The 26,406-nt window shown below is 45.0% G+C and overlaps 1 protein-coding gene across 1 annotated transcript in view; it reads left to right on the forward strand.

Moving 5' to 3' along the window:
* The first annotated feature begins 14,574 nt into the window (after positions 1–14,574).
* The window catches only part of LOC121556447 (mitogen-activated protein kinase kinase kinase 3-like), a 184,291-nt gene continuing 172,459 nt past the window's right edge, over positions 14,575–26,406 (forward strand). Inside the window, exon 1 of the mRNA XM_045221430.1 lies at positions 14,575–14,890. The gene's annotated coding sequence lies outside the window, so the exon portion shown is untranslated. The remainder of the gene's footprint in view (positions 14,891–26,406) is intronic.

Below are 26,406 nucleotides of genomic sequence, written 5' to 3' on the forward strand. Positions count from 1 at the left end.
GTGTGTGTGTGTGTGTGTGTGTGCGTGTGTGTGTGTGTGTGTATGTGTTGACCTTCTTCAGTGACAATTACAGAAAATTAAGGAGGATTTTATGTTTCAAGATCACCTCCTATTGGTCAGGTTTTTGCAACTCATTTACCAATCACAGCATGTCATATCCCATTGTGATTGGTTACTGAACCGATAGGTGTTCTTTTTGAAATATCCTCCCTGAGACACAGCAAAAAAAAACTTTGGGATAATATTGTTTTTTACATCACATTACAAAGAAACAAATATGTTGATTTATTTTTGATTGTACAGTCACTGTAGTGACCATTCGTGACTGTGTGTCCCCCAGAGTCTGGTCTGGAGGGTGAAGTCACGAGCTCTGCTGGGGTCCCCCAGTGTCTGGTCTGGAGGATGAAGTCACGAGCTCTGCTGGGGTGCCCCAGAGTCTGGTCTGGAGGATGAAGTCACGAGCTCTGCTGGGGTGCCCCAGAGTCTGGTCTGGAGGATGAAGTCACGAGCTCTGCTGGGGTCCCCCAGTGTCTGGTCTGGAGGATGAAGTCACGAGCTCTGCTGGGGTCCCCCAGTGTCTGGTCTGGAGGGTGAGGTCACGAGCTCTGCTGGGGTCCCCCAGAGTCTGGTCTGGAGGATGAAGTCACGAGCTCTGCTGGTCAGCTACTGCCTAGTGGTGCCAAAAGGCCTGGTCTGCCCTAGAAAGCCTATATGTAAATAAATATATGTAATTTACGATTGCCAGAAGGGCCGTTTTGGGCCGTTTTGGCCTCTAAAATTAGTTTAATATGATCAAGTTCAATCCCAATGAAGAATTATTTTAAATTTCGTACAAATCAAGATATTTAATTAAAGAGTGATCCAGTCTGACTACTACATTTGTCGTCACACAGGGCCACGTGCTGACCAATCACGGGCCACGCGCTGACACAGACCAATCACGGGCCGACAGGCTATGACAGGGCCACGCGCTGACACAGACCAATCACGGGCCGGCAGGCTATGACAGGGCCACGCGCTGACACAGACCAATCACGGGCCGGCAGGCTATGACAGGGCCACGTGCTGACACAGACCAATCACGGGCCGGCAGGCTATGACAGGGCCACGTGCTGACACAGACCAATCACGGGCCGGCAGGCTATGACAGGGCCACGCGCTGACACAGACCAATCACGGGCCGGCAGGCTATGACGAGGCTCCCGTTTGACTCGCTCAGACAGGATGAAAATGACTACATCGACCATTATCCTTTGCTAGTTACGGCCACTTTCACCATGATCCCTAGAGATTTTTTGGTGCCATTCAGCCCCATTCAGCAATATGTCGTGCTTCAAATTCAAATACTTCCGGCTTCATGCGCCGTCACGAGTTTTCCATAGGAATACGTAGATGACGTCAGCGCTAAACACTGGGGGGGTTGTTTTAACACTGTGTCACGGTTTCGGCCGAGGCTGCTCCTCCTCCTGGTTCGGGCAGGCTTCGGCGTTCGCCGTCCCCGGAGTACTAGCTGCCACCGCTCTATGTTTCTGTATTTGATTGCTTTTGTCTGTCTGTCACACCTGTGTCTGTTTGGGTGTTGATTACGTGTCTTATAAGTTCCTTGTTTTGCTCTAGGGTATTTGTGTGTTGTTATTTTGTTGCCACCTTGTCTATGCTACGTGCTTGTTTTCCGTTTTGTTTCATGTTTAGTGTTTTACGCGTGTGCGTAATTTTCCCTCGACACTTCGTGTATTTTCGAGGTCGGGGTTTTCCACTCGTGGCATTTAGACTATTAAAGTCTTGTTGGACTAACCTCTGTTTCCTGCGCTTGACTCCTCCACCACATCCACATCGGTTTAGTGACAGAACAACACACCATCATGGAGTCAGCAGTAACAGCGGCGGCACCCGAATCCCTGCTGGACCGGATCAACTTCCAGGACGCCATGATCCGGCAACTCGGGACCGCCATGGACGAGGTGTCCAACACTCTGTGCCGATTGGTGAATCAAGAGGTGGCCAAGGACCCTTACAACAACTCATCACCAACGGCCAGTCCTCCTCTCTCAGCACCGGAACCCAGTGGCATTCGGCTCTCACTCCCGAGGGCATATGACGGTTCTGCATCCGGGTGTCAGGGATTCCTCCTGCAGGTGGAACTTTACCTTGCCACCATACACCCGGCGCCCTCGGGATACGAGAGCGTCTCCGCCCTCATCTCCTGTCTCTCCGGCAAGGCGTTGGAGTGGGCCAACGCCGAATGGAGGGGAATAGACGCCGCTACCATCACCTACGCGGAGTTTTCCCGCCGCTTCAGGGCTGTCTTCGATCATCCACCTGAGGGGAAAGCGGCGGGAGAGCGTCTATTCCACCTCCGACAGGGGAAGAGGAGCGCACAGGAGTTCGCACTGGAGTTCCGGACACTAGCGGCGGATGCGGGGTGGAATGAGAGGGCCCTCATCGACCAGTACCGGTGTAGTCTACGAGAGGACGTTCGTCGGGAGCTGGCCTGCAGGGACACCAACCTGTCGTTTGACCAGTTGGTGGACATTTCCATCCGTCTGGACACCCTGCTGGCTACCCGCGGACGTCCCGAGTGGGGGTCGTCCAGTCCACCCTCCAGCACCCCCGAGCCGATTCCCATGGAGCTCGGGGGTGCTGGGCGCTAGAGAGAGGAGGAGAGGGAACCCGAGGGGGCCATCCCTGCACCACCTGCGGTCGTGGAGGACACACTGCAGCCAGGTGCTGGGGAGGGTCTCCTGGGAGAGGTGACAACAGGCCACGCACTGGGGAGTCATTTCAGGTGAGTAGGCGCCCCACTTACCCAGAGCTCTCTGTTGGTCACATGAGTATTCCTGTGAGGTTTCCACAGGTGGCACCTCATTCCCAGCATAAGGCGTTAGTAGATTCAGGCGCAGCTGGGAACTTTATTGATCGGGCATTTTGTAGTAGGTTAGGAATTCCCCTTCGGCCGGTAGAAGCTCCATTTCCTGTCCACGCCTTAGACAGCCGGCCGTTGGGGTCAGGCCTGATCAGGGAGGTCACAGCACCACTGACGATGACGACGCAGGGGGGTCATGAGGAGATCATTCAGTTTTATCTGATTGACTCTCCTGCGTACCCCGTGGTGTTGGGCCTTCCCTGGTTAAGCACCCATGATCCTACCATAGCGTGGCAACAGAGGGCTCTTATGGAGTGGTCTGCCCAGTGTGTAGGGAGATGTCTAGGTGTTTCCGTAGGGGCGACCTCGGTAGAGAGTCCGAACCAAGTGCCCGCACTGCGCATTCCCCCCGAGTATGAGGATTTAGCACTCGTGTTTAGCAAATCGAGGGCAACACGGCTACCTCCTCATAGACAGGGGGACTGTGCGATAAATCACCAAACAGGAGCGGCTCTTCCACGGAGTCATGTGTATCCCCTGTCTCAAGAGGAAACAGCGGCTATGGAGACATACATAGCCGAGTCCTTGGCACAGGGATACATACGGTCCTCTACTTCCCCGGTCTCCTCGAGTTTCTTCTTTGTGAAGAAGAAGGACGGGGGATTGCGCCCGTGTATTGATTATCGTAGTCTCAATCAGATCACAGTTAAATACAGCTACCCACTTCCACTGATTGCGACGATGACGGAATCATTACGCGGGCGGCGGTTCTTCACAAAGTTGGATCTCAGGAGCGCGTACAATCTGGTGCGCATTAGGGAGGGGGATGAATGGAAGACAGCATTTAGCACCACCTCGGGTCATTACGAGTATCTCGTCATGCCATACGGGTTAATGAATGCTCCTTCAGTCTTCCAATCCTTTGTTGACGAGATTTTCCGGGACATGCATGGGCAGGGGGTAGTAGTTTACATCGACGACATCCTAGTGTACTCTGCTACTCGAGCCGAGCATGTAGCCCAGGTGCGCAGAGTGTTGAGAAGACTGTTGGAGCATGACTTGTATGTCAAGGCAGAGAAATGCCTGTTCTTCCAGGAGTCCGTCTCCTTTTTGGGTTATCGGTTGTCCGCGTCTGGTGTGGAGATAGAGGTAGACCGGGTATCGGCCGTGCGTAATTGGCAAACTCCAACCACTGTAAAAGAGGTGCAGCAGTTCTTGGGTTTTGCTAATTACTACCGGAGGTTTATTCGGGGTTTTGGACAGGTTGCAGCTCCCATTACGTCCCTGCTAAAGGGGGGTCCGGTTCGTTGCAGTGGTCGGCTGAGGCGGACAGGGCATTTGTCAAACTGAAGAACCTGTTCACCTCGGCTCCGGTGCTGGCGCATCCGGATCCCTCTTTACCATTCCAGGTTGAGGTAGACGCGTCCGAGACCGGTATTGGGGCAGTCCTGTCACAACGGTCCGGCGCGCCACCTAAACTCCGCCCCTGTGCTTTCTACTCTAAGAAGCTCAGCTCGGCGGAGCGCAACTATGATGTTGGGGACAGGGAGCTGTTAGCCGTAGTCCAAGCCCTAAAGGTGTGGAGGCATTGGCTTGAGGGGGCTCAACACCCTTTCCTCATTCTGACTGATCACCGTAACCTGGAGTACATCCGGGCAGCTAGGAGATTGAACCCTCGTCAGGCTAGGTGGAATATGTTCCTAACCCGGTTTGTTTTTAAGATCACATACATCCCAGGGTCCCAGAATGGTAAGGCAGACGCCCTGTCCCGGCGGTATGACACGGAGGAGAGGTCCAACGAGCCTACTTCCATATTGCCGGAATCTTGTTTGGTGGCTCCGGTGGTATGGGAGGTCGATACGGAAATCGAGCGGGCACTGCGTACCGACCCTACTCCCCCCGAGTGTCCTGTGGGGCGGACGTACGTTCCGCTCGAGGTCCATGATCGTCTTATTTATTGGGCTCATACATCACCCTCCTCTGGACATCCAGGTATTGGCCGGACCGTGCACTGTCTTAGCATGAAATACTGGTGGCCAACGTTAGCTAGGGATGTGAGGGTTTATGTCTCCTCCTGCTCGGTGTGTGCCCAGTGTAAGGCGCCTAGACATTTGCCCAGGGGTAAGCTACATCCCCTGCCCGTTCCACAACGACCATGGTCCCACCTATCGGTGGATTTCGTAACAGACCTACCCCCCTCCCAGGGGAATACCACCATATTGGTCATTGTGGATCGGTTTTCCAAGGCCTGTCGTCTCCTTCCCATGCCGGGTCTCCCTACTGCCCTACAAACCGCTGAGGCCCTCTTTACCCATGTGTTCCGGCACTATGGGGTCCCCGAGGATATTGTGTCTGACCGAGGTCCCCAGTTCACTTCCAGAGTTTGGGGAGCGTTCATGGAACGGTTGGGGGTCTCGGTAAGCCTTACCTCGGGGTACCACCCAGAGAGTAATGGGCAGGTGGAACGTGTCAACCAGGATGTGGGTAGGTTTTTGAGGTCCTATTGCCGGGACCGGCCGGAGGAGTGGTCGAGGTTCATCCCCTGGGCAGAGATGGCCCAGAACTCTCTCCGCCACTCCTCCACCAACTTAACACCTTTCCAGTGTGTTTTAGGTTATCAGCCGGTCCTGGCACCGTGGCACGAGAGCCAGATCGAGGCCCCTGCGGTGGACGAGTGGATTCGGCGCTCGGAGGAGACGTGGGACGCTGCTCATGTCCATCTGCAGCGTGCCATCCGTCAACAAAAGGCGAGCGCCGATCGCCACCGCAGTGAGGGACCGGTGTACGCACCGGGAGATCGAGTCTGGCTCTCGACTCGAAACCTGCCCCTCCGCCTGCCCTGCCGGAAGCTGGGTCGGCGGTTTGTGGGGCCCTTCAAAGTCCTGAGAAGATTGAACGAGGTGTGTTACAGGTTACAACTGCCAATTGAGTATAAAAATATTAACCCCTCGTTCCATGTGTCTCTTCTCAGGCCGGTGGTAGCTGGCCCACTCCAAGAAAATGAGATAGGAGAGACCCCTCCGCCCCCTTTGGACATCGAGGGGGCCCCGGCGTACAGGGTCCGGACCATCTTGGACTCGAGGCGCCGGAGGAGTGGTCTCCAGTATCTCGTGGAGTGGGAGGGGTACGGTCCGGAGGAACGGTGCTGGGTGCCCAGGAGGGACATACTCGATCCATCCCTCCTGACTGAGTTTCACCGTGGGCATCCCACGCGCCCGGGTCCGCGTCCTCCTGGCCGTCCCCCAGGCCGGGGTCGGCGCGCGGCTCGTCAAGGGGGGGGTACTGTCACGGTTTCGGCCGAGGCTGCTCCTCCTCCTGGTTCGGGCAGGCTTCGGCGTTCGCCGTCCCCGGAGTACTAGCTGCCACCGCTCTATGTTTCTGTATTTGATTGCTTTTGTCTGTCTGTCACACCTGTGTCTGTTTGGGTGTTGATTACGTGTCCTATAAGTTCCTTGTTTTGCTCTAGGGTATTTGTGTGTTGTTATTTTGTTGCCACCTTGTCTATGCTACGTGCTTGTTTTCCATTTTGTTTCATGTTTAGTGTTTTACGCGTGTGCGTAATTTTCCCTCGACACTTCGTGTATTTTCGAGGTCGGGGTTTTCCACTCGTGGCATTTAGACTATTAAAGTCTTGTTGGACTAACCTCTGTTTCCTGCGCTTGACTCTTCCACCACATCCACATCGGTTTAGTGACACACTGTAGGGTGTAAATCTGTATTTGCATATTTCCCAGCATGCTTTTCGAGTAAATGTGAGAGATACCCACCCATGACTGTGTTTGTTAATGATAGCGACATGGTTGTTGCATTCAAAAACTTATATTCCTGAAGCCTTCACCAAGTGACTGTCTAAGTGAATGTTTTTCAATTAAAAGTAAACCATTTATGACCACATATTAGACATGTCATAAGGCTTTTAGTTATGGTCTAGTTATCCTCAACCTTTAGTTATGGTCTAGTTATCCTCAACCTTTAGTTATGGTCTAGTTATCCTCAACCTTTAGTTATGGTCTAGTTAACCTTTAGTTATGGTCTAGTTATCCTCAACTTTTAGTTATGTTCTAGTTAACCTTTAGTTATGGTCTAGTTATCCTCAACCTTTAGTTATGGTCTAGTTATCCTCAACCTTTAGTTATGGTCTAGTTATCCTCAACCTTTAGTTATGGTCTAGTTATCCTCAACCTTTAGTTATGGTCTAGTTATCCTCAACCTTTAGTTATGGTCTAGTTATCCTCAACCTTTAGTTATGGTCTAGTTATCCTCAACCTTTAGTTATGGTCTAGTTATCCTCAACCTTTAGTTATGGTCTAGTTATCCTCAGCCTTTAGTTATGGTCTAGTTATCCTCAACCTTTAGTTATGGTCTAGTTATCCTCAGCCTTTAGTTATGGTCTAGTTATCCTCAACCTTTAGTTATGGTCTAGTTATCCTCAGCCTTTAGTTATGGTCTAGTTATCCTTAACCTTTAGTTATGTTCTAGTTAACCTTTAGTTATGGTCTAGTTATCCTCAACCTTTAGTTATGGTCTAGTTATCCTCAACCTTTAGTTATGACCTAGTTATCCTTATCCTTTAGGTATGGTCTAGTTATCCTCAACCTTTAGTTATGGTCTCCTGAGTCTCCTGAGTGGCGCAGTGGTCTAAGGCACTGCATCGCAGTGCTAGCTGTGCCACTAGAGATCCTGGTTCGAATCCAGGCTCTGTCGTAGCCGGCTGCGACCGGGAGACTCATGGGCGGCGCACAATTGGTCCAGGGTAGGGGAGGGAATGGCCGGCAGGGATGTAGCTCAGTTGATAGAGCATGGCGTTTGCAACGCCAGGGTTGTGGGTTCGATTCCCACGGGGGACCAGTTTGAAAAATATTCTTTTTTACAAAAATATATATTTATGTATTCACTAACTGTAAGTCGCTCTGGATAAGAGCGTCTGCTAAATGACTAAAATGTAATGTAAATGTTATGGTCTAGTTATCCTCAGCCTTTAGTTATGGTCTAGTTATCCTCAGCCTTTAGTTATGGTCTAGTTATCCTCAACCTTTAGTTATGGTCTAGTTATCCTCAACCTTTAGTTATGGTCTAGTTATCCTCAGCCTTTAGTTATGGTCTAGTTATCCTCAACCTTTAGTTATGGTCTAGTTATCCTCAGCCTTTAGTTATGGTCTAGTTATCCTCAACCTTTAGTTATGGTCTAGTTATCCTCAGCCTTTAGTTATGGTCTAGTTATCCTCAGCCTTTAGTTATGGTCTAGTTATCCTCAGCCTTTAGTTATGGTCTAGTTATCCTCAACCTTTAGTTATGGTCTAGTTATCCTCAACCTTTAGTTATGACCTAGTTATCCTCAGCCTTTAGTTATGGTCTAGTTATCCTCAGCCTTTAGTTATGGTCTAGTTATCCTCAGCCTTTAGTTATGGTCTAGTTATCCTCAGCCTTTAGTTATGGTCTAGTTAACCTTTAGTTATGGTCTAGTTATCCTCAACCTTTAGTTATGGTCTAGTTATCCTCAGCCTTTAGTTATGGTCTAGTTATCCTTAACCTTTAGTTATGGTCTAGTTATCCTCAACCTTTAGTTATGGTCTAGTTATCCTCAGCCTTTAGTTACGGTCTAGTTATCCTCAGCCTTTAGTTATGGTCTAGTTATCCTCAGCCTTTAGTTATGGTCTAGTTATCCTCAACCTTTAGTTATGGTCTAGTTATCCTCAGCCTTTAGTTATGGTCTAGTTATCCTCAACCTTTAGTTATGGTCTAGTTAGCCTTAACCTTTAGTTATGGTCTAGTTAACCTTTAGTTATGGTCTAGTTATCCTTTAGTTATGGTCTAGTTATCCTTAACCTTTAGTTATGGTCTAGTTATCCTCAACCTTTAGTTATGGTCTAGTTATCCTCAACCTTTAGTTATGGTCTAGTTAACCTTAACCTTTAGTTATGGTCTAGTTATCCTTAACCTTTAGTTATGGTCTAGTTAACCTTTAGTTATGGTCTAGTTATCCTTTAGTTATGGTCTAGTTATCCTTAGCCTTTAGTTATGGTCTAGTTATCCTCAACCTTTAGTTATGGTCTAGTTATCCTTAACCTTTAGTTATGGTCTAGTTAACCTTTAGTTATGGTCTAGTTATCCTCAGCCTTTAGTTATGGTCTAGTTAACCTTTAGTTATGGTCTAGTTAACCTTTAGTTATGGTCTAGTTATCCTCAACCTTTAGTTATGGTCTAGTTATCCTCAGCCTTTAGTTATGGTCTAGTTATCCTCAACCTTTAGTTATGGTCTAGTTAACCTTTAGTTATGGTCTAGTTATCCTTAACCTTTAGTTATGGTCTAGTTAACCTTTAGTTATGGTCTAGTTATCCTCAGCCTTTAGTTATGGTCTAGTTAACCTTTAGTTATGGTCTAGTTATCCTTAACCTTTAGTTATGGTCTAGTTATCCTCAACCTTTAGTTATGGTCTAGTTATCCTCAACCTTTAGTTATGGTCTAGTTATCCTTAACCTTTAGTTATGGTCTAGTTATCCTTTAGTTATGGTCTAGTTATCCTTAACCTTTAGTTATGGTCTAGTTAACCTTTAGTTATGGTCTAGTTATCCTCAGCCTTTAGTTATGGTCTAGTTAACCTTTAGTTATGGTCTAGTTATCCTTAACCTTTAGTTATGGTCTAGTTAACCTTTAGTTATGGTCTAGTTATCCTCAGCCTTTAGTTATGGTCTAGTTAACCTTTAGTTATGGTCTAGTTATCCTTAACCTTTAGTTATGGTCTAGTTATCCTCAGCCTTTAGTTATGGTCTAGTTAACCTTTAGTTATGGTCTAGTTATCCTTAACCTTTAGTTATGGTCTAGTTATCCTCAACCTTTAGTTATGGTCTAGTTATCCTCAACCTTTAGTTATGGTCTAGTTATCCTTAACCTTTAGTTATGGTCTAGTTAACCTCAACCTTTAGTTATGGTCTAGTTATCCTCAGCCTTTAGTTATGGTCTAGTTATCCTTAACCTTTAGTTATGGTCTAGTTAACCTTTAGTTATGGTCTAGTTATCCTTTAGTTATGGTCTAGTTATCCTTAACCTTTAGTTATGGTCTAGTTATCCTTAACCTTTAGTTATGGTCTAGTTAACCTTTAGTTATGGTCTAGTTATCCTCAGCCTTTAGTTATGGTCTAGTTAACCTTTAGTTATGGTCTAGTTATCCTTAACCTTTAGTTATGGTCTAGTTATCCTCAGCCTTTAGTTATGGTCTAGTTAACCTTTAGTTATGGTCTAGTTATCCTTAACCTTTAGTTATGGTCTAGTTATCCTCAACCTTTAGTTATGGTCTAGTTATCCTCAACCTTTAGTTATGGTCTAGTTATCCTTAACCTTTAGTTATGGTCTAGTTAACCTCAACCTTTAGTTATGGTCTAGTTATCCTCAGCCTTTAGTTATGGTCTAGTTATCCTTAACCTTTAGTTATGGTCTAGTTAACCTTTAGTTATGGTCTAGTTATCCTCAACCTTTAGTTATGGTCTAGTTAACCTTTAGTTATGGTCTAGTTATCCTCAACCTTTAGTTATGGTCTAGTTATCCTCAACCTTTAGTTATGGTCTAGTTATCCTCAGCCTTTAGTTATGGTCTAGTTATCCTCAGCCTTTAGTTATGGTCTAGTTATCCTCAGCCTTTAGTTATGGTCTAGTTATCCTTAACCTTTAGTTATGGTCTAGTTATCCTCAGCCTTTAGTTATGGTCTAGTTATCCTCAGCCTTTAGTTATGGTCTAGTTATCCTCAGCCTTTAGTTATGGTCTAGTTATCCTTAACCTTTAGTTATGGTCTAGTTAACCTTTAGTTATGGTCTAGTTATCCTCAACCTTTAGTTATGGTCTAGTTATCCTCAGCCTTTAGTTATGGTCTAGTTATCCTCAGCCTTTAGTTATGGTCTAGTTATCCTCAGCCTTTAGTTATGGTCTAGTTATCCTTAACCTTTAGTTATGGTCTAGTTAACCTTTAGTTATGGTCTAGTTATCCTTAACCTTTAGTTATGGTCTAGTTATCCTTAACCTTTAGTTATGGTCTAGTTATCCTCAGCCTTTAGTTATGGTCTAGTTATCCTTAACCTTTAGTTATGTTCTAGTTAACCTTTAGTTATGGTCTAGTTATCCTCAGCCTTTAGTTATGGTCTAGTTAACCTTTAGTTATGGTCTAGTTAACCTTTAGTTATGGTCTAGTTATCCTCAGCCTTTAGTTATGGTCTAGTTATCCTTAACCTTTAGTTATGGTCTAGTTATCCTCAACCTTTAGTTATGGTCTAGTTATCATCAGCCTTTAGTTATGGTCTAGTTAACCTTTAGTTATGGTCTAGTTAACCTTTAGTTATGGTCTAGTTAACCTTTAGTTATGGTCTAGTTAACCTTTAGTTATGGTCTAGTTAACCTTTAGTTATGGTCTAGTTATCCTCAGCCTTTAGTTATGGTCTAGTTAACCTTTAGTTATGGTCTAGTTATCCTCAGCCTTTAGTTATGGTCTAGTTATCCTTAACCTTTAGTTATGGTCTAGTTATCCTCAGCCTTTAGTTATGGTCTAGTTATCCTTAACCTTTAGTTATGTTCTAGTTAACCTTTAGTTATGGTCTAGTTAACCTTTAGTTATGGTCTAGTTATCCTCAGCCTTTAGTTATGGTCTAGTTATCCTCAACCTTTAGTTATGGTCTAGTTAACCTTTAGTTATGGTCTAGTTATCCTCAGCCTTTAGTTATGGTTCAGCTGCCTGAGTCAGGACATCATTATGATGTGGTTCATTATTCAACAACCACTAAATACATGGACTTATATGTGTGTTTCTGACTATGCTCAGTGTCAAAGGAAGGTTTAGCAGAGCAGAAAACCCTGTCCTGTTGCTGAGCGAAGTGTCCAGTCACTCATTAGACATGAGAGCTGATGACAAACCCCAGACACATCGCTCTCACTAGTCTCTGATGGTCTGTTTTCTTCTCCAGACCACCATGGTGTCACTAGTCTCTGATGGTCTGTTTTCTTGACATGATTCAGACAGTCGAGATGAATGTGTTTTATACATTTCAACATACGTAGCAGAACTGTCTGGTAAATAAATAAATACTTATTTTCCACCATAATTTGCAAATAAATTCATAAAAAATCCTACAATGTGATTTTCTGGATATTTTTTCCTCAATTTGTCTGTCATAGTTGACGTGTACCTATGATGAAAATTACAGGCCTCTCTCATATTTTTAAGTGGGAGAACTTGCACAATTGGTGGCTGACTAAATACTTTTTTTCCCCACTGTATATCATATCATAGGAAAAGACCCACGAAGTGGGCAGTTCGGATTTGTCTCTGCAAGCCCAAATATATCATACTTTGACTAAAACGATGCCTTATTGCCGTAAATCGTTGTGCAACATCATGGGTAAGCTCTGGCCATCGTCTTTCAGCTAGAAAAAGTAGATTTCTACTGGTGCGGGCGTTTAAACTTCCAGAAGGCAAATAATTTATCGCAAACAAAATTTAAGTGTTGGCAGGGGTCTTTACTTCAGCATGATTGTGTTTTGATGTAATTCTAATACCTTTTAAGAGTTTTTCTGGTAGATGTTATCTGAGACCCCTTTTCCATCTGTTTGACCAGAAATAAAAGCCTTTGCTTATTCCTAATTTTTAGGATGGAAAATGGTTGAAAAATGTATGTATGCCTTAATTTCAACAACAACAAATTGACTCTTAGCTTTCATTTGACACCCAATTTGACATGCTCTTATGAACTTCCCGTTGGTGCTCATGGGTCCTTTAACATGGAAATATGCTAAAGCACTGCATTCTGCCCCGGACACAACAGGATCACTGTCGGATTTATACGTGTTCGGTGGTGATCGATGACGTATATAAACCCCGGATTGAAAGCCAGTCTAAGAAGCAGTAGGTAGGTCTGTTCTATGTGGGCTATTCTGCTTCCCATTCCTAAGTTTCGTTTTTTTGCGTCTTTTACTTTGGGTTTTGTACACCAGCTTCAAAACAGCTTCAAATACAATAGAACTGGCCGTGTGGTGCCAGGATAACAACCTCTCCCTCAACGTGATCAAGACAAAGGAGATGATCGTGGACTACAGGAAAAGGAGGGCCGAGCACGCCCCCATTCACATCGACAGGGCTGTAGTGGAGCAGGTTGAGAGCTTCATGTTCCTTGGTGTCCACATCACCAACAAACTATCATGGTCCAAACACACCAAGACAGTTGTGAAGAGGGCACGACAACACCTTTTCCTCCTCAGGAGACTGAAAATATTTGGCATGGGTCCCCAGATCCTCAAAAAGTTATACAGCTGCACCATCAAGAGCATCCTGACCAGTTGCATCACCGCCTGGTATGGCAACTGCTTGGCATCTGACCGTAAAGCGCTACAGAGGGTAGTGTGTACGGCACAGTACATCACTGGGGCCAAGCTTCCTGCCATCCAGGACCTCTATACCAGGCAGTGTCAGAGGAAGGCCCTCAAAATGTGTCAAAGACTCCAGCAACCCTAGTCATAGACTGTTCTCCCTGCTACCGCACGGCAAGCGGTACCGGAGCGCCAAGTCTAGGACCAAGAGGCTTCTAAACAGCTTCTACCCCCAAGCCATAAGACTGCTGAACAATTAATCAAATGGCCACCCAAACTATTTACATGTTTTTACACTGCTGGTACCCGCTGTCTATTGTCTATGTATAGTCACTTTACCCCTACCTACATGTACCAATTACCTCGACTAACCTGTACCCCCACACATTGACTCGGTACCGGTACCCCCTGTATATAGCCTCATTATTACCTGGACTAACCTGTACCCCCACATTGACTCGGTACCGGTACCCCCTGTATATAGCCTCATTATTGTTATTTTATTGTGTTACTTTTTATATAATTTTTTACTTCAGTTTATTTGGTAAATATTTTCTTAACTCTTTCTTGAACTGCATTGTTGGTTAAGGGCTTGTAAGTAAGCATTTCAAATAAAATCAAATCAAATTAAATTTTATTGGCCACATGCGCCGAATACAACAGGTGCAGACATTACAGTGAAATGCTTACTTACAGCCCTTAACCAACAGTGCATTTATTTTTAATCAAAAAAGTAAAATAAAACAACAAAAAAGTGTTGAGAAAAAAAGAGCAGCAGTAAAATAAAATAACAGTAGGGAGGCTATATATACAGGGGGGGTACCGGTGCAGAGTCAATGTGCGGGGGCACCGGCTAGTTGACCTTTCACGGTAAGGTTTGATTTGATTTGATTTGATCAATCCCAAATGTAAATGGACAAGTCCAATAATTTATAGCATATCAAATAAATAATATAAAGTTATCAAATGACTTGTTAGTCTAAGCTTGAACTTTGAATTCAAATGTTTGTCAGTCTCTACTCTGTCTGGGGTCTGCAATGCATCCACTGGAGGGCAGCACACACTACAGTTCGTGGATTTAGTATCTCATTTCCCGAAGTTTATGTTCTTGCGGACATCAGGTGTGTATTCATTACTGAAACTGTTTAAAGAATCATCCACTCGGAATTTTCCAAATGTCCTAGTTCCAACTAGCATGTGAACGCGGCAAGACTCGCTGCTCTGACTTGTGGGGAAAAGAAGCGAAGACAAGAGTTATCTCCGTTTTTACCCCACCCGGTAGGTGGCGGCAATATACCGTGTTGGATGTAGTCCGCCAATAAAACCTTAACGAAGAAGAAGACGAAGAAGAGAGGACAAGCGGGGAGAGAGACAGAAACGTTCCTCTTAAAGAGAGCTGATCTTTTGCAAACTTTCGAGGGACGTCCATATGTCACCAGTGGATTATTTCTTTACCTGGGAGAGAGCACATTATATGCAAGGTTTTACCAGGGTGAATATACGTTTTTTATTTTGCACTTGTACTCGCCAACTGTTCACGAACTGAGTGCAGCTTCCGGATGTAACTGTTTATGGTTTGGGTCCTCTTCAGTATTTCTCCACTCTTCCCGTCTGGTGTTTGATAACTTCACTGGTTTATTCGATACCTGTTTTCAGAAGAATGAAGCCACCCAGGTAACAAGGTGAGAATCCATGCTGAATAAACAGACTAGCCTTTGACAGTCTGCAATATCCATCTTCTATGTCGCCTATGTGTTTATATTGTCATGGTTTAGTGAGTCAGGATGAACATTACATTTACATTTTAGTCATTTAGCAGACGCTCTTATCCAGAGCGACTTACAGGAGCAATTAGGGTTAAGTGCCTTGCTCAAGGGCACATCGACAGATTTTTCACCTAGTCAGCTCGGGGATTAGAACCAGCGACCTTTCGGTTACTGGCACAACGCTCTTATCCACTAAGCCACCTGCCGCCCCAGTGTGGAGGGTTAGATTGCCCTCTCTCCTCCACAAACTGTGGACCAGTTAACTGTTGTCATTGGCTGTGGTTCGGTTCATCTTTGTTGTCATTGGCTGCTGGGTTCCCCAACCAATCAACACCTGCCCTGTAGGGTCATCCCCTGTCCTGTAGTCTTTTTTTCTTTTCCAACTGTCTTACTGAGAACTGTCTAACCATAGCTCTCGAAAAACTCCAGGCATCATTCTGCCTTCTCCCTACAGTTTTCAGCTGTCAGCTTCATCTATGACAGGCTCCTGTGAACTACAATCCGGACGCTATGTTTTAACGTTTAGAAACGTCAATCATCGCTTTCGGATATGGCTTTCGAAACATATGTCCCTTATCTTTCATCAGAAAGAATCCTTCAACGAAAAAAATATACTTACTGTAGCAGTTCCAGATCCATACAGCTATGGGGCCTCCCTCCTAGAACCTACACTTCCCGAGTTAGGCTTGGACGCAGTGTTGGCATACGCTAGAGAGATCATTAGCGCAGGTGGTCACCTGTCTTCCATCTGTTTTCCATAAACAAGTGCTGTAGTGTGGAGAGATGGCAGTGTGGGAACACTAACCCTATAAAGGTGTGTATCAATTTCACTTTTAGTTTTTTATTAATATTATTATTGGTTCTCGCTGATATGGAAGATAAGGTCCTTATGCTTCCAAACCGTACTGCAGGTGATGCGTGTTAATGTTCAGATTGAATGTTGGGGCTCTTAACAAAACTCCCCCCTAAGGAAGATGCCTTCCTCCAATGACACTTATGTGTAATGGAATGGAACTGTGAGTCATGATCAAGGGCTAGTCTAACCCTAACCCTTTCCCAACTGTCTCCTCTGCTTACGGAGAACTGTCTAACCCTTTCCCAACTGTCTCCTATCCTTACGGAGAACTGTCTAACCCTTTCCCAACTGTCTCCTCTCCTTACGGAGAACTGTCTAACCCTTTCCCAACTGTCTCCTCTCCTTACGGAGAACTGTCTAACCCTTTCCCAACTGTCTCCTCTGCTTACTGAGAACTGTCTAACCCTTTTCCAACTGTCTCCTCTCCTTACGGAGAACTGTCTAACCCTTTCCCAACTGTCTCCTCTCCTTACGGAGAACTGTCTAACCCTTTCCCAACTGTCTCCTCTGCTTACTGAGAACTGTCTAACCCTTTTCCAACTGTCTCCTCTCCTTACGGAGAACTGTCTAACCCTTTCCCAACTGTCTCCTCTGCTTACTGAGAACTGTCTAACCCTTTTCCAACTGTCTCCTCTCCTTACGGAGAACTGTCTAACCCTTTCCCAACTGTCTCCTCTCCTTACGGAGAACTGTCTAACCCTTTCCCAACTGTCTCCTCTCCTTATGGAGAACTGTCTAACCCTTTCCCAACTGTCTCCTCTCCTTATGGAGAACTGTCTAACCCTTTCCCAACTGTCTCCTCTCCTTACGGAGAACTGTCTAACCCTTTCCCAACTGTCTCCTCTCCTTACGGAGAACTGTCTAACCCTTTCCCAACTGTCTCCTATCCTTACGGAGAACTGTCTAACCCTTTCCCAACTGTCTCCTATCCTTACTGAGAACTGTCTAACCCTTTCCCAACTGTCTCCTATCCTTACGGAGAACTGTCTAACCCTTTCCCAACTGTCTCCTCTCCTTACGGAGAACTGTCTAACCCTTTCCCAACTGTCTCCTATCCTTACGGAGAACTGTCTAACCCTTTCCCAACTGTCTCCTCTCCTTACGGAGAACTGTCTAACCCTTTCCCAACTGTCTCCTCTCCTTATGGAGAACTGTCTAACCCTTTCCCAACTGTCTCCTCTCCTTACTGAGAACTGTCTAACCCTTTCCCAACTGTCTCCTCTCCTTACTGAGAACTGTCTAACCCTTTCCCAACTGTCTCCTCTCCTTACTGAGAACTGTCTAACCCTTTCCCAACTGTCTCCTCTCCTTACGGAGAGCTGTCTAACCCTTTCCCAACTGTCTCCTATCCTTGCTGAGAACTGTCTAACCCTTTCCCAACTGTCTCCTCTCCTTACGGAGAACTGTCTAACCCTTTCCCAACTGTCTCCTCTCCTTACTGAGAACTGTCTAACCCTTTCCCAACTGTCTCCTCTCCTTACGGAGAACTGTCTAACTCTAACCCTTTCCCAACTGTCTCCTCTCCTTACGGAGAACTGTCTAACCCTTTCCCAACTGTCTCCTCTCCTTACGGAGAACTGTCTAACCCTTTCCCAACTGTCTCCTCTCCTTACGGAGAACTGTCTAACTCTAACCCTTTCCCAACTGTCTTCTCTCCTTACGGAGAACTGTCTAACCCTTTCCCAACTGTCTCCTCTCCTTACTGAGAACTGTCTAACCCTTTCCCAACTGTCTCCTCTCCTTACTGAGAACTGTCTAACCCTTTTCCAACTGTCTCCTCTCCTTATGGAGAACTGTCTAACCCTTTCCCAACTGTCTCCTATCCTTACTGAGAACTGTCTAACCCTTTCCCAACTGTCTCCTATCCTTACTGAGAACTGTCTAACTCTAACCCTTTCCCAACTGTCTCCTCTCCTTACGGAGAACTGTCTAACCCTTTCCCAACTGTCTCCTCTCCTTACTGAGAACTGTCTAACCCTTTCCCAACTGTCTCCTCTCCTTATGGAGAACTGTCTAACCCTTTCCCAACTGTCTCCTATCCTTACTGAGAGCTGTCTAACCCTTTCCCAACTGTCTCCTCTCCTTACTGAGAACTGTCTAACCCTTTCCCAACTGTCTCCTCTCCTTACGGAGAACTGTCTAACCCTTTCCCAACTGCCTCCTCTCCTTACGGAGAACTGTCTAACCCTTTCCCAACTGTCTCCTATCCTTACGGAGAACTGTCTAACCCTTTCCCAACTGTCTCCTATCCTTACTGAGAACTGTCTAACCCTTTCCCAACTGTCTCCTATCCTTACTGAGAGCTGTCTAACCCTTTCCCAACTGTCTCCTATCCTTACTGAGAGCTGTCTAACCCTTTCCCAACTGTCTCCTATCCTTACGGAGAACTGTCTAACCCTTTCCCAACTGTCTCCTCTCCTTACGGAGAACTGTCTAACCCTTTCCCAACTGTCTCCTCTCCTTACGGAGAACTGTCTAACCCTTTCCCAACTGTCTCCTATCCTTACTGAGAACTGTCTAACCCTTTCCCAACTGTCTCCTATCCTTACTGAGAGCTGTCTAACCCTTTCCCAACTGTCTCCTCTCCTTGCTGAGAACTGTCTAACCCTTTCCCAACTGTCTCCTATCCTTACTGAGAGCTGTCTAACCCTTTCCCAACTGTCTCCTCTCCTTGCTGAGAACTGTCTAACCCTTTCCCAACCTACTTCTCTCCTTACTGAGAACTGTCTAACCCTTTCCCAACTGTCTCCTCTCCTTACGGAGAACTGTCTAACCCTTTCCCAACTGTCTCCTGGTCGCGGCCGGCTGCGACAGAGCCTGGATTCGAACCAGGATCTAGTGGCACAGTTAGCACTGCGATGCAGAGCTTTAGACCACTGCGCCACTCAGGAATTGTCTAAGGCATTTTCCCAACTGTCTCCTCTCCTTACGGAGAACTGTCTAACCCTTTCCCAACTGTCTCCTATCCTTACTGAGAACTGTCTAACCCTTTCCCAACTGTCTCCTCTCCTTACGGAGAACTGTCTAACCCTTTCCCAACTGTCTCCTCTCCTTAATTGATCATTAGAAAACCCTTTTGCAATTATGTTAGCACAGCTGAAAACTGTTGTACTGATTAAAGAAGCAATACAACTGGCCTTCTTGAGACTAGTTGAGTATCTGGAGCATCAGCAATTGTGGGTTCGATTACAGGCTCAAAATGGCCAGAAATGAATTACTTTCTTCTGAAACTCATCAGTCTATTCTTGTTCTGAGAAATGAAAGCTATTCCATGCGAGAAATTGCTAAGAAGATCTCGTACAACGCTGTGTATTACTCCCTTCACAGAACAGCGCAAACTGGCTCTAACCAGAATAGAAAGAGGAGTGGGAGGCCCCGGTGCACAACTGAGCAAGAAGACAAATACATTAGAGTGTCTAGTTTGAGAAACAGGCGCCTCACAGGTCCTCAACTGGCAGCTTCATTAAGTAGTACCCGCAAAACACCAGTCTCAACGTCAACAGTGAAGAGGCGACTCCGGGATGCTGACCTTTTAGGCAGAGTTGCAAAGAAAAAGCCATATCTCAGACTGGCCAATAAAAAGAAAAGATTAAGATGGGCGGTCTGAGATATGGCTTTTAATTTTTTCGTTGAGACTGGTGTTTTGTGGGTACTATTTAATGAAGCTGCCAGTTGAGGACCTGTGAGGCGTCTGTTTCTCAAACTAGACACTGGGATTGATTTGCACTTTTCGCACCAAAGTATGTTAATCTCTAGGAGACAGAACGCATCTCCTTCCTGAGCGTATGACGGCTGCGTGGTCCCATGGAGTTTATACTTGCGTACTATTGTTTGTACAGATTAACGTGGTACCTTCAGGCGTTTAGAAATTGTTCCCAAGGATGAACCAGACTTGTTGAGGTCTACAGTTTTTTTTTTTCTGAGGTCTTGGATGATTTGTTTTCATTTTCCCATGATGTCAAGCAATGAGGCACTGAGTTTGAAGGTAGGCCTTGAAATACATCCGCAGGTACACCTCCAATTGACTCAATTGATGTCAATTAGCCTATCAGAAGCTTCTAAAGCCATGACATAATTTTCTGGAATTTTCCAAGCTGTTTAAAGGCACAGTCAACTAAGTGTATGTAAACTTCTGACCCACTGGAATTGTGATACAGTGAATTATAAGTGAAATAATCTGTCTGTAAACAATTGTTGGAAAAATTACTTGTGTCATGAACAAAGTAGATGTCCTAACCGACTTGCCAAAACTATAGTTTGTTAACAAGAAATTTGTGGAGTGGTTGAAAAACGAGTTTTAATGACTCCAACCTAGATGTATGTAAACTTCCGACTTCAACTGTATCTGTAAGGTCCCTCAATCGAGTCGACATTTCGAGCACAGATTCAACCACAAAGACCAGGGAGGTTTTCCAATGGATTTATTTCAATGTCTCACAAAGAAGGGCACCTATTGGTAGATGGGTAAATATTTAAAAAAGCAGACACTGAATATCTCTTTAAGCATGGTGAAGTTATTAATTAGGCTTTGGATGGTGTATCAATACACCCAGTCACTACAAAGATACAGGCTTCCTTCCTAACTCGGTTGCCGTAGAGGAAGGAAACTGCTCAGGGATTTCACCATGTGGCCAAAGGTGATTTTAAAACAATTACAGAGTTGAATGGTTGTGATATGAGAACTGAGATGGATGCTTCAACAACATTGTAGTTACTCCACAATACTAACCTAAATTACATAGTAAAAAGAAGGAAGCCTGTACAGAATAAAAATATTCCAAAACATCCATCCTGTTTGCAACAAGGCACTAAAGTAATACTGCAAAAAATGTGGCAAAGAAATTAACTTTTTTATATTTGGGGTAAATCCAACACATCGTGTACCACTCTTCACTCTTCATATTTTCAAGCATGGTGTTGGCTGCATGTCATTGGCGAGGGTGAAATCCAAAGTTGTGCTATACACGGAGTGTACAAAACATTAAGAACACCTGCTCTTTCCATAACAGACTGACCAGGTGAATCCAGGTGAAAGCTATGATCCCTTATTGATGTCACTTGTTAAATCCACTTCAATCAGTTTAGATGAAGGGGAGGAGACAGGTTAAAGAAGGATTTTTAAGCCTTGAGGCAATTGATTGTGTATGTGTGCCATTCAGAGGGTGAATGGTCAAGACAAAAGATTTAAGTGCCTTTGAATGGTGTATGGTAGTAGGTGCCAGGTGCACTGGTTTATCGTGTGTCGAGAACTGCAACGCTGCTGGGTATTTCACGCTCAACAGTTTCCCGTATGTCCACCCAAAGGACATCCAGCCAACGGCAGGCCAGTGGTGGAAAACGGGTCATTGATGAAAGAGGACAAAGGAGGCTGATACTAATAGTGCAGAGCAGCAGACGGGCTACAGTTAGTCAACTGACAGTCCAGTACAACGTTGGTGCCCAAAGACCCATAAAAGAATGCACAACTTGTCGTACCTTGACACGAATGGGGTATGGCAGCCGACGATCTTACAGAGTTCCACTTCTTTCAGCAAAAAACAAGAAACTGCTGTTTCAGTGGTCTAAGTTCCTGCTGTTTCACGCTGGTGGGAGGACTTGGGTATGGAGAAAACCAAGTGTAAATGCATCCATCATGCCGCGTGTCAATGTTGCAGGCTGGTGGTGGTGGTGTGGGGGATGTTTTCATGGCACTACAGACCCAGGTTCGATCCCAGGCTGTGTCACAACCGGCCGTGCCCGGGAGTCCCATAGGGCGGCGCACAATTGGCCCAGCGCCGTCCGGGTTAGGGGAGGGTTTGGCTGGCGGGGCTTTACTTAGCTCATCGCGCTCTAGCGACTCCTTGTGGTGGGCCGGGCGACTGCAGGCTGACTTCGGTCGTCAGTTGAGCAGTTTTTCCTCCGACACATTGGTGCAGCTGGCTTCCGGGTTAAGCGGGCGTGTGTTAAGAAGCGCGGTTTGGCGGGGCATGTTTCGGTTGACGCATGACTCGACCTTCGCCTCTCCCGAGCCCGTTGGGGAGTTGCAGCGATGAGACAAGACCGAAAAAGGGGGGAAAATACAGGGGGAAAAATAACATACATTTGTCCTGATCATATAGGCCTGGACTCTGCAGTAGGGTTGGAGTCAATTTGAATTGAAGCTTGTCAATTCAGGAAGTGGTTTGAATTTAAACTTTATAAATGGAAAAACTTTAAATAGCTTTTCAATTTAAGTTTATTGAAAAGTCATTGAAAAAAATATGGCATTTATTCAAATATTTATTTTGAGTTTCTGTTAACCTTCCTGAAATGACTCTAGGATGAAAATACCCAGGTTAGGACAAGTTATGATTTCATGTGGAAGCTTTCGAAAATACAACGATTCATTGGACAATGTGCCGTTGCTAACTCTGGTCCCTCAAATTTTCCCCAACCCTGCTCTGCATAGCTTCATATGAGAGGAAAAACACGAATGAATGAATGCGTTTGTGATAACATGTCATCAACATCCTAGCGTAATGGAAAGAACAGCTGGACTCTATAGATGGCCTGTTAGCTTGATCTCAGCCAGGGAGATGGGAGAAGGCAGACAGCAGGGTTCTATCAGGGTTCTTATGGTAGAAGGCTGATGAACACCTGGATAACGTCTGCTTACATCTCTGCATCATTATTCTCAATGTGTCTGTTACTAAGATGATTTAATAACCTACTACTTTTCCTTCCTTCAGTGTTCTGTCTGCCTCTTGACTCCAGTCTGAGTGTTCTGTCTGTCTGCCTCTTGACTCCAGTCTGAGTGTTCTGTCTGTCTGCCTCTTGACTCCAGTCTGAGTGTTCTGTCTGTCTGCCTCTTGACTCCAGTCTGAGTGTTCTGTCTGCCTCTTGACTCCAGTCTGAGTGTTCTGTCTGCCTCTTGACTCCAGTCTGAGTGTTCTGTCTGTCTGCCTCTTGACTCCAGTCTGAGTGTTCTGTCTGCCTCTTGACTCCAGTCTGAGTGTTCTGTCTGTCTGCCTCTTGACTCCAGTCTGAGTGTTCTGTCTGTCTGCCTCTTGACTCCAGTCTGAGTGTTCTGTCTGTCTGCCTCTTGACTCCAGTCTGAGTGTTCTGTCTGCCTCTTGACTCCAGTCTGAGTGTTCTGTCTGCCTCTTGACTCCAGTCTGAGTGTTCTGTCTGTCTGCCTCTTGACTCCAGTCTGAGTGTTCTGTCTGCCTCTTGACTCCAGTCTGAGTGTTCTGTCTGCCTCTTGACTCCAGTCTGAGTGTTCTGTCTGCCTCTTGACTCCAGTCTGAGTTTTGTATCTTAGTATGAACTATTGTCTCATGCAGCTTCATTGGTCATCTAATATTTAGACTTCAGTCTCTAATATAGTATTTAGACTTCAGTCTCTAATATAGTATTTAGACTTCAGTCTCTAATATAGTATTTAGACTTCAGTCTCTAATATAGTATTTAGACTTCAGTCTCTAATATAGTATTTAGACTTCAGTCTCTAATATAGTATTTAGACTTCAGTCTCTAATATAGTATTTAGACTTCAGTCTCTAATATAGTATTTAGACTTCAGTCTCTAATATAGTATTTAGACTTCAGTCTCTAATATAGTATTTAGACTTCAGTCTCTAATATAGTATTTAGACTTCAGTCTCTAATATAGTATTTAGACTTCAGTCTCTAATATAGTATTTAGACTTCAGTCTCTAATATAGTATTTAGACTTCAGTCTCTAATATAGTATTTAGACTTCAGTCTCTAATATAGTATTTAGACTTCAGTCTCTAATATAGTATTTAGACTTCAGTCTCTAATATAGTATTTAGACTTCAGTCTCTAATATAGTATTTAGACTTCAGTCTCTAATATAGTATTTAGACTTCAGTCTCTAATATAGTATTTAGACGTCAGTCTCTAATATAGTATTTAGACGTCAGTCTCTAATATAGTATTTAGACGTCAGTCTCTAATATAGTATTTAGACTTCAGTCTCTAATATAGTATTTAGACTTCAGTCTTTAATATTGTATTTAGACTTCAGTCTCCTAATATAGCATTTCGACTCAGTCTCTTCAATGATCAGTCATCTGTATGTAATGTCTTAAACCCAAAACACTCTGCCATCACTACTCTCTACTGGCACGCCCAACAGAGCCCTGGCTGGATTGATTAGCCTTTTACAACTCTCTCTCTCTCTCTTAGTTTTCTGACAGGCTGCCAAATTGGGGAATGGAAACTGAGTGTTCTGGAGTTGTGACAAACATGTTGCAAAACTTCAATCAGAGAGAAGAGATGTGTGTTGTCTTGGCTCTGGAGGAGAGGATAGAGGGAGAGGGAGGAGAGGAGGAGGAGAGGGAGAGGGAGGAGAGGGAGAGGGAGGAGAAGGACAGGGAGAGGGAGAGGGGAGAGAGGAGAGGGAGGAGAGGGAGAGAGAGGGGGAGAGTTTCTCCTGGCTCCATCTGAGAGGAATTATGTAAACATGATGTCATGGTGTTCAGAGTTGGTGGGGGGATGCATTTAGAGTGAAAGAGAAATCTCTCTCTCTCTCTCTCTCTCTCTCTCTCTCTGTCTCTCTCTCTCTCTGTCTCTCTGTCTCTCTGTCTCTCTGTCTCTCTGTCTCTCTGTCTCTCTGTCTCTCTGTCTCTCTGTCTCTCTCTCTCTCTCTCTCTCTCTCTGTCTCTGTCGCTCTCTGTCTCTCTCTCTCTCTGTCTCTCTGTCTCTCTCTCTCTCTCTCTCTCGCTCTCTCGCTCTCTCTCTCTCTCTCTGCCTCTTTCTCCTCTGTTCTGCTTTGATGAGAGGAGTGGGGAAATACCCTGAGAAACAGATAAATAAATGTTTATTTAATAAGAGTGATGTAATCGAGCTGAAAGAACGTATGTGTGTTGGTCAGTGTGCGCATGCGTGAGTCCATGCATTTGTGTATGTGCGCGCTGTGTGAGTGCGAGGGGACGTGTGTGTGTGTGTGTGTAAAGCCTTTGATTTCCCCTCAATCAATCCCATCTGACTCTATTCACTTTTTAATGAACTTTCTCAGTCCTTTAGAGGCTCTGATGTCCCCTAGCAAAAAAAAAGCTTTTCTTCAAATGAAAACTCTTTCCAAGTGGTGACGTTATCCATGGCAGAGGGCAGCGCAGTAGGAAGAGGCATACGTCAGTGTGTGAGGTAGTGGATAGCAGCCGTGCATATTAGAGTTCTAGCCACACCCCTTACTAATGTTTCCATGACATTCCCCAGTTCCAGGAAGTCAAGCCCACACTGCTACATATACAGATTAGCATCTGGGCTATTCCACGCCAGCGGGAGATGAAAATATGTCTGGTATCTCACAGAAACTTCATTGGGTGGGGGGTGTTTTGGGGGGGGAGAATGTTTGAAGGGGGGGTTTGAAATGCTTTTTTACATTTGTATCACAAACCATTTTTTTGAAAATCATGATGAAAGTGGCCTTTTTAGACCTGTACATGCGTCCTGTAAGACCCTGTGATCTGTGAACCATAAGACCCTGTGATCTGTGAACCGTAAGACCCTGTGATCTGTGAACCGTAAGACCCTGTGATCTGTGAACCGTAAGACCCTGTGATCTGTGAACCGTAAGACCCTGTGATCTATGAACCGTAAGACCCTGTGACCTGTGACCCTGTGATCTGTGAACCGTACCTGATCCAGGCAACACCTTGCTGCCCGTATACTCCCTATAGAGCTCTAACAAAAGGAGTAGGTCTACATTCTGAAAGAATACATTTCACATTGATTTATTCAACATTAAAATATGAATATCTGAAAACCAGCCTATCCTTTTTGATTTTGTTAATTTTAAGACATTGTTTGGAACAATGTACTCCACAAGTACATCACATTTCCAGATTGGGCTCTGCTCATTCTGAAGGTATGATCCATTTTAAGGGCACCACCAACACAGTGAATGGGGGAAAATTGATTCAAAGGGAACTCCTTCTGCTGGTGACTTACTGAATGTGCAATCTTAAAGGAGGGATGTGATTGGCTAATGACCTATAATGTCAATTTCTATGTATATAATGGGTCATATTATTAAAAGTACCAAAGAGACCACTTTGGAAATTTGACGTGTTTGAAGAGTATATTGTTACAAACAATATGTCTAAAAATAAGCAAATCCAAAAAGAGCAGTTTTGAGATATTCATATAAACCAAGGTGTTGTCTGAATCATGTACGGTTCACAGACCATAGGGTCTTACAGGACGCATGTATAGATCTACAAAGGGTCTAAAATGGCCAATTTCATCTTGATTTTCTCAAAAATTGTTTGATACAAATGTAAAACGCATGTGGCCGTTTCCATGTGAAAGGACCCATGATCACCAATGGCAAGTTCATAGGAGCATGTCAAATTGGGTGTCAAAATGAAAGCTAAGAGTCTATATTTTTGAGAAATACATTTTCCAACCATTTTCCATTGTAAAAATGTTGAATACGCAAAGGCTTTGATTTCTAGTCAAACAGATGGTGGAAAAAGGGTTCTTAGAAAACATTCCGTGGTCCTCTGTAGCTCAGCTGGTAGAGCACGGCGCTTGTAACGCCAGGGTAGTGGGTTCGATCCCCGGGACCACCCATACACAAAAAATTTAT

Source organism: Coregonus clupeaformis, chromosome 7 (assembly GCF_020615455.1).
Source record: "Coregonus clupeaformis isolate EN_2021a chromosome 7, ASM2061545v1, whole genome shotgun sequence".
Classification (NCBI taxonomy): Eukaryota; Metazoa; Chordata; class Actinopteri; order Salmoniformes; family Salmonidae; genus Coregonus; species Coregonus clupeaformis.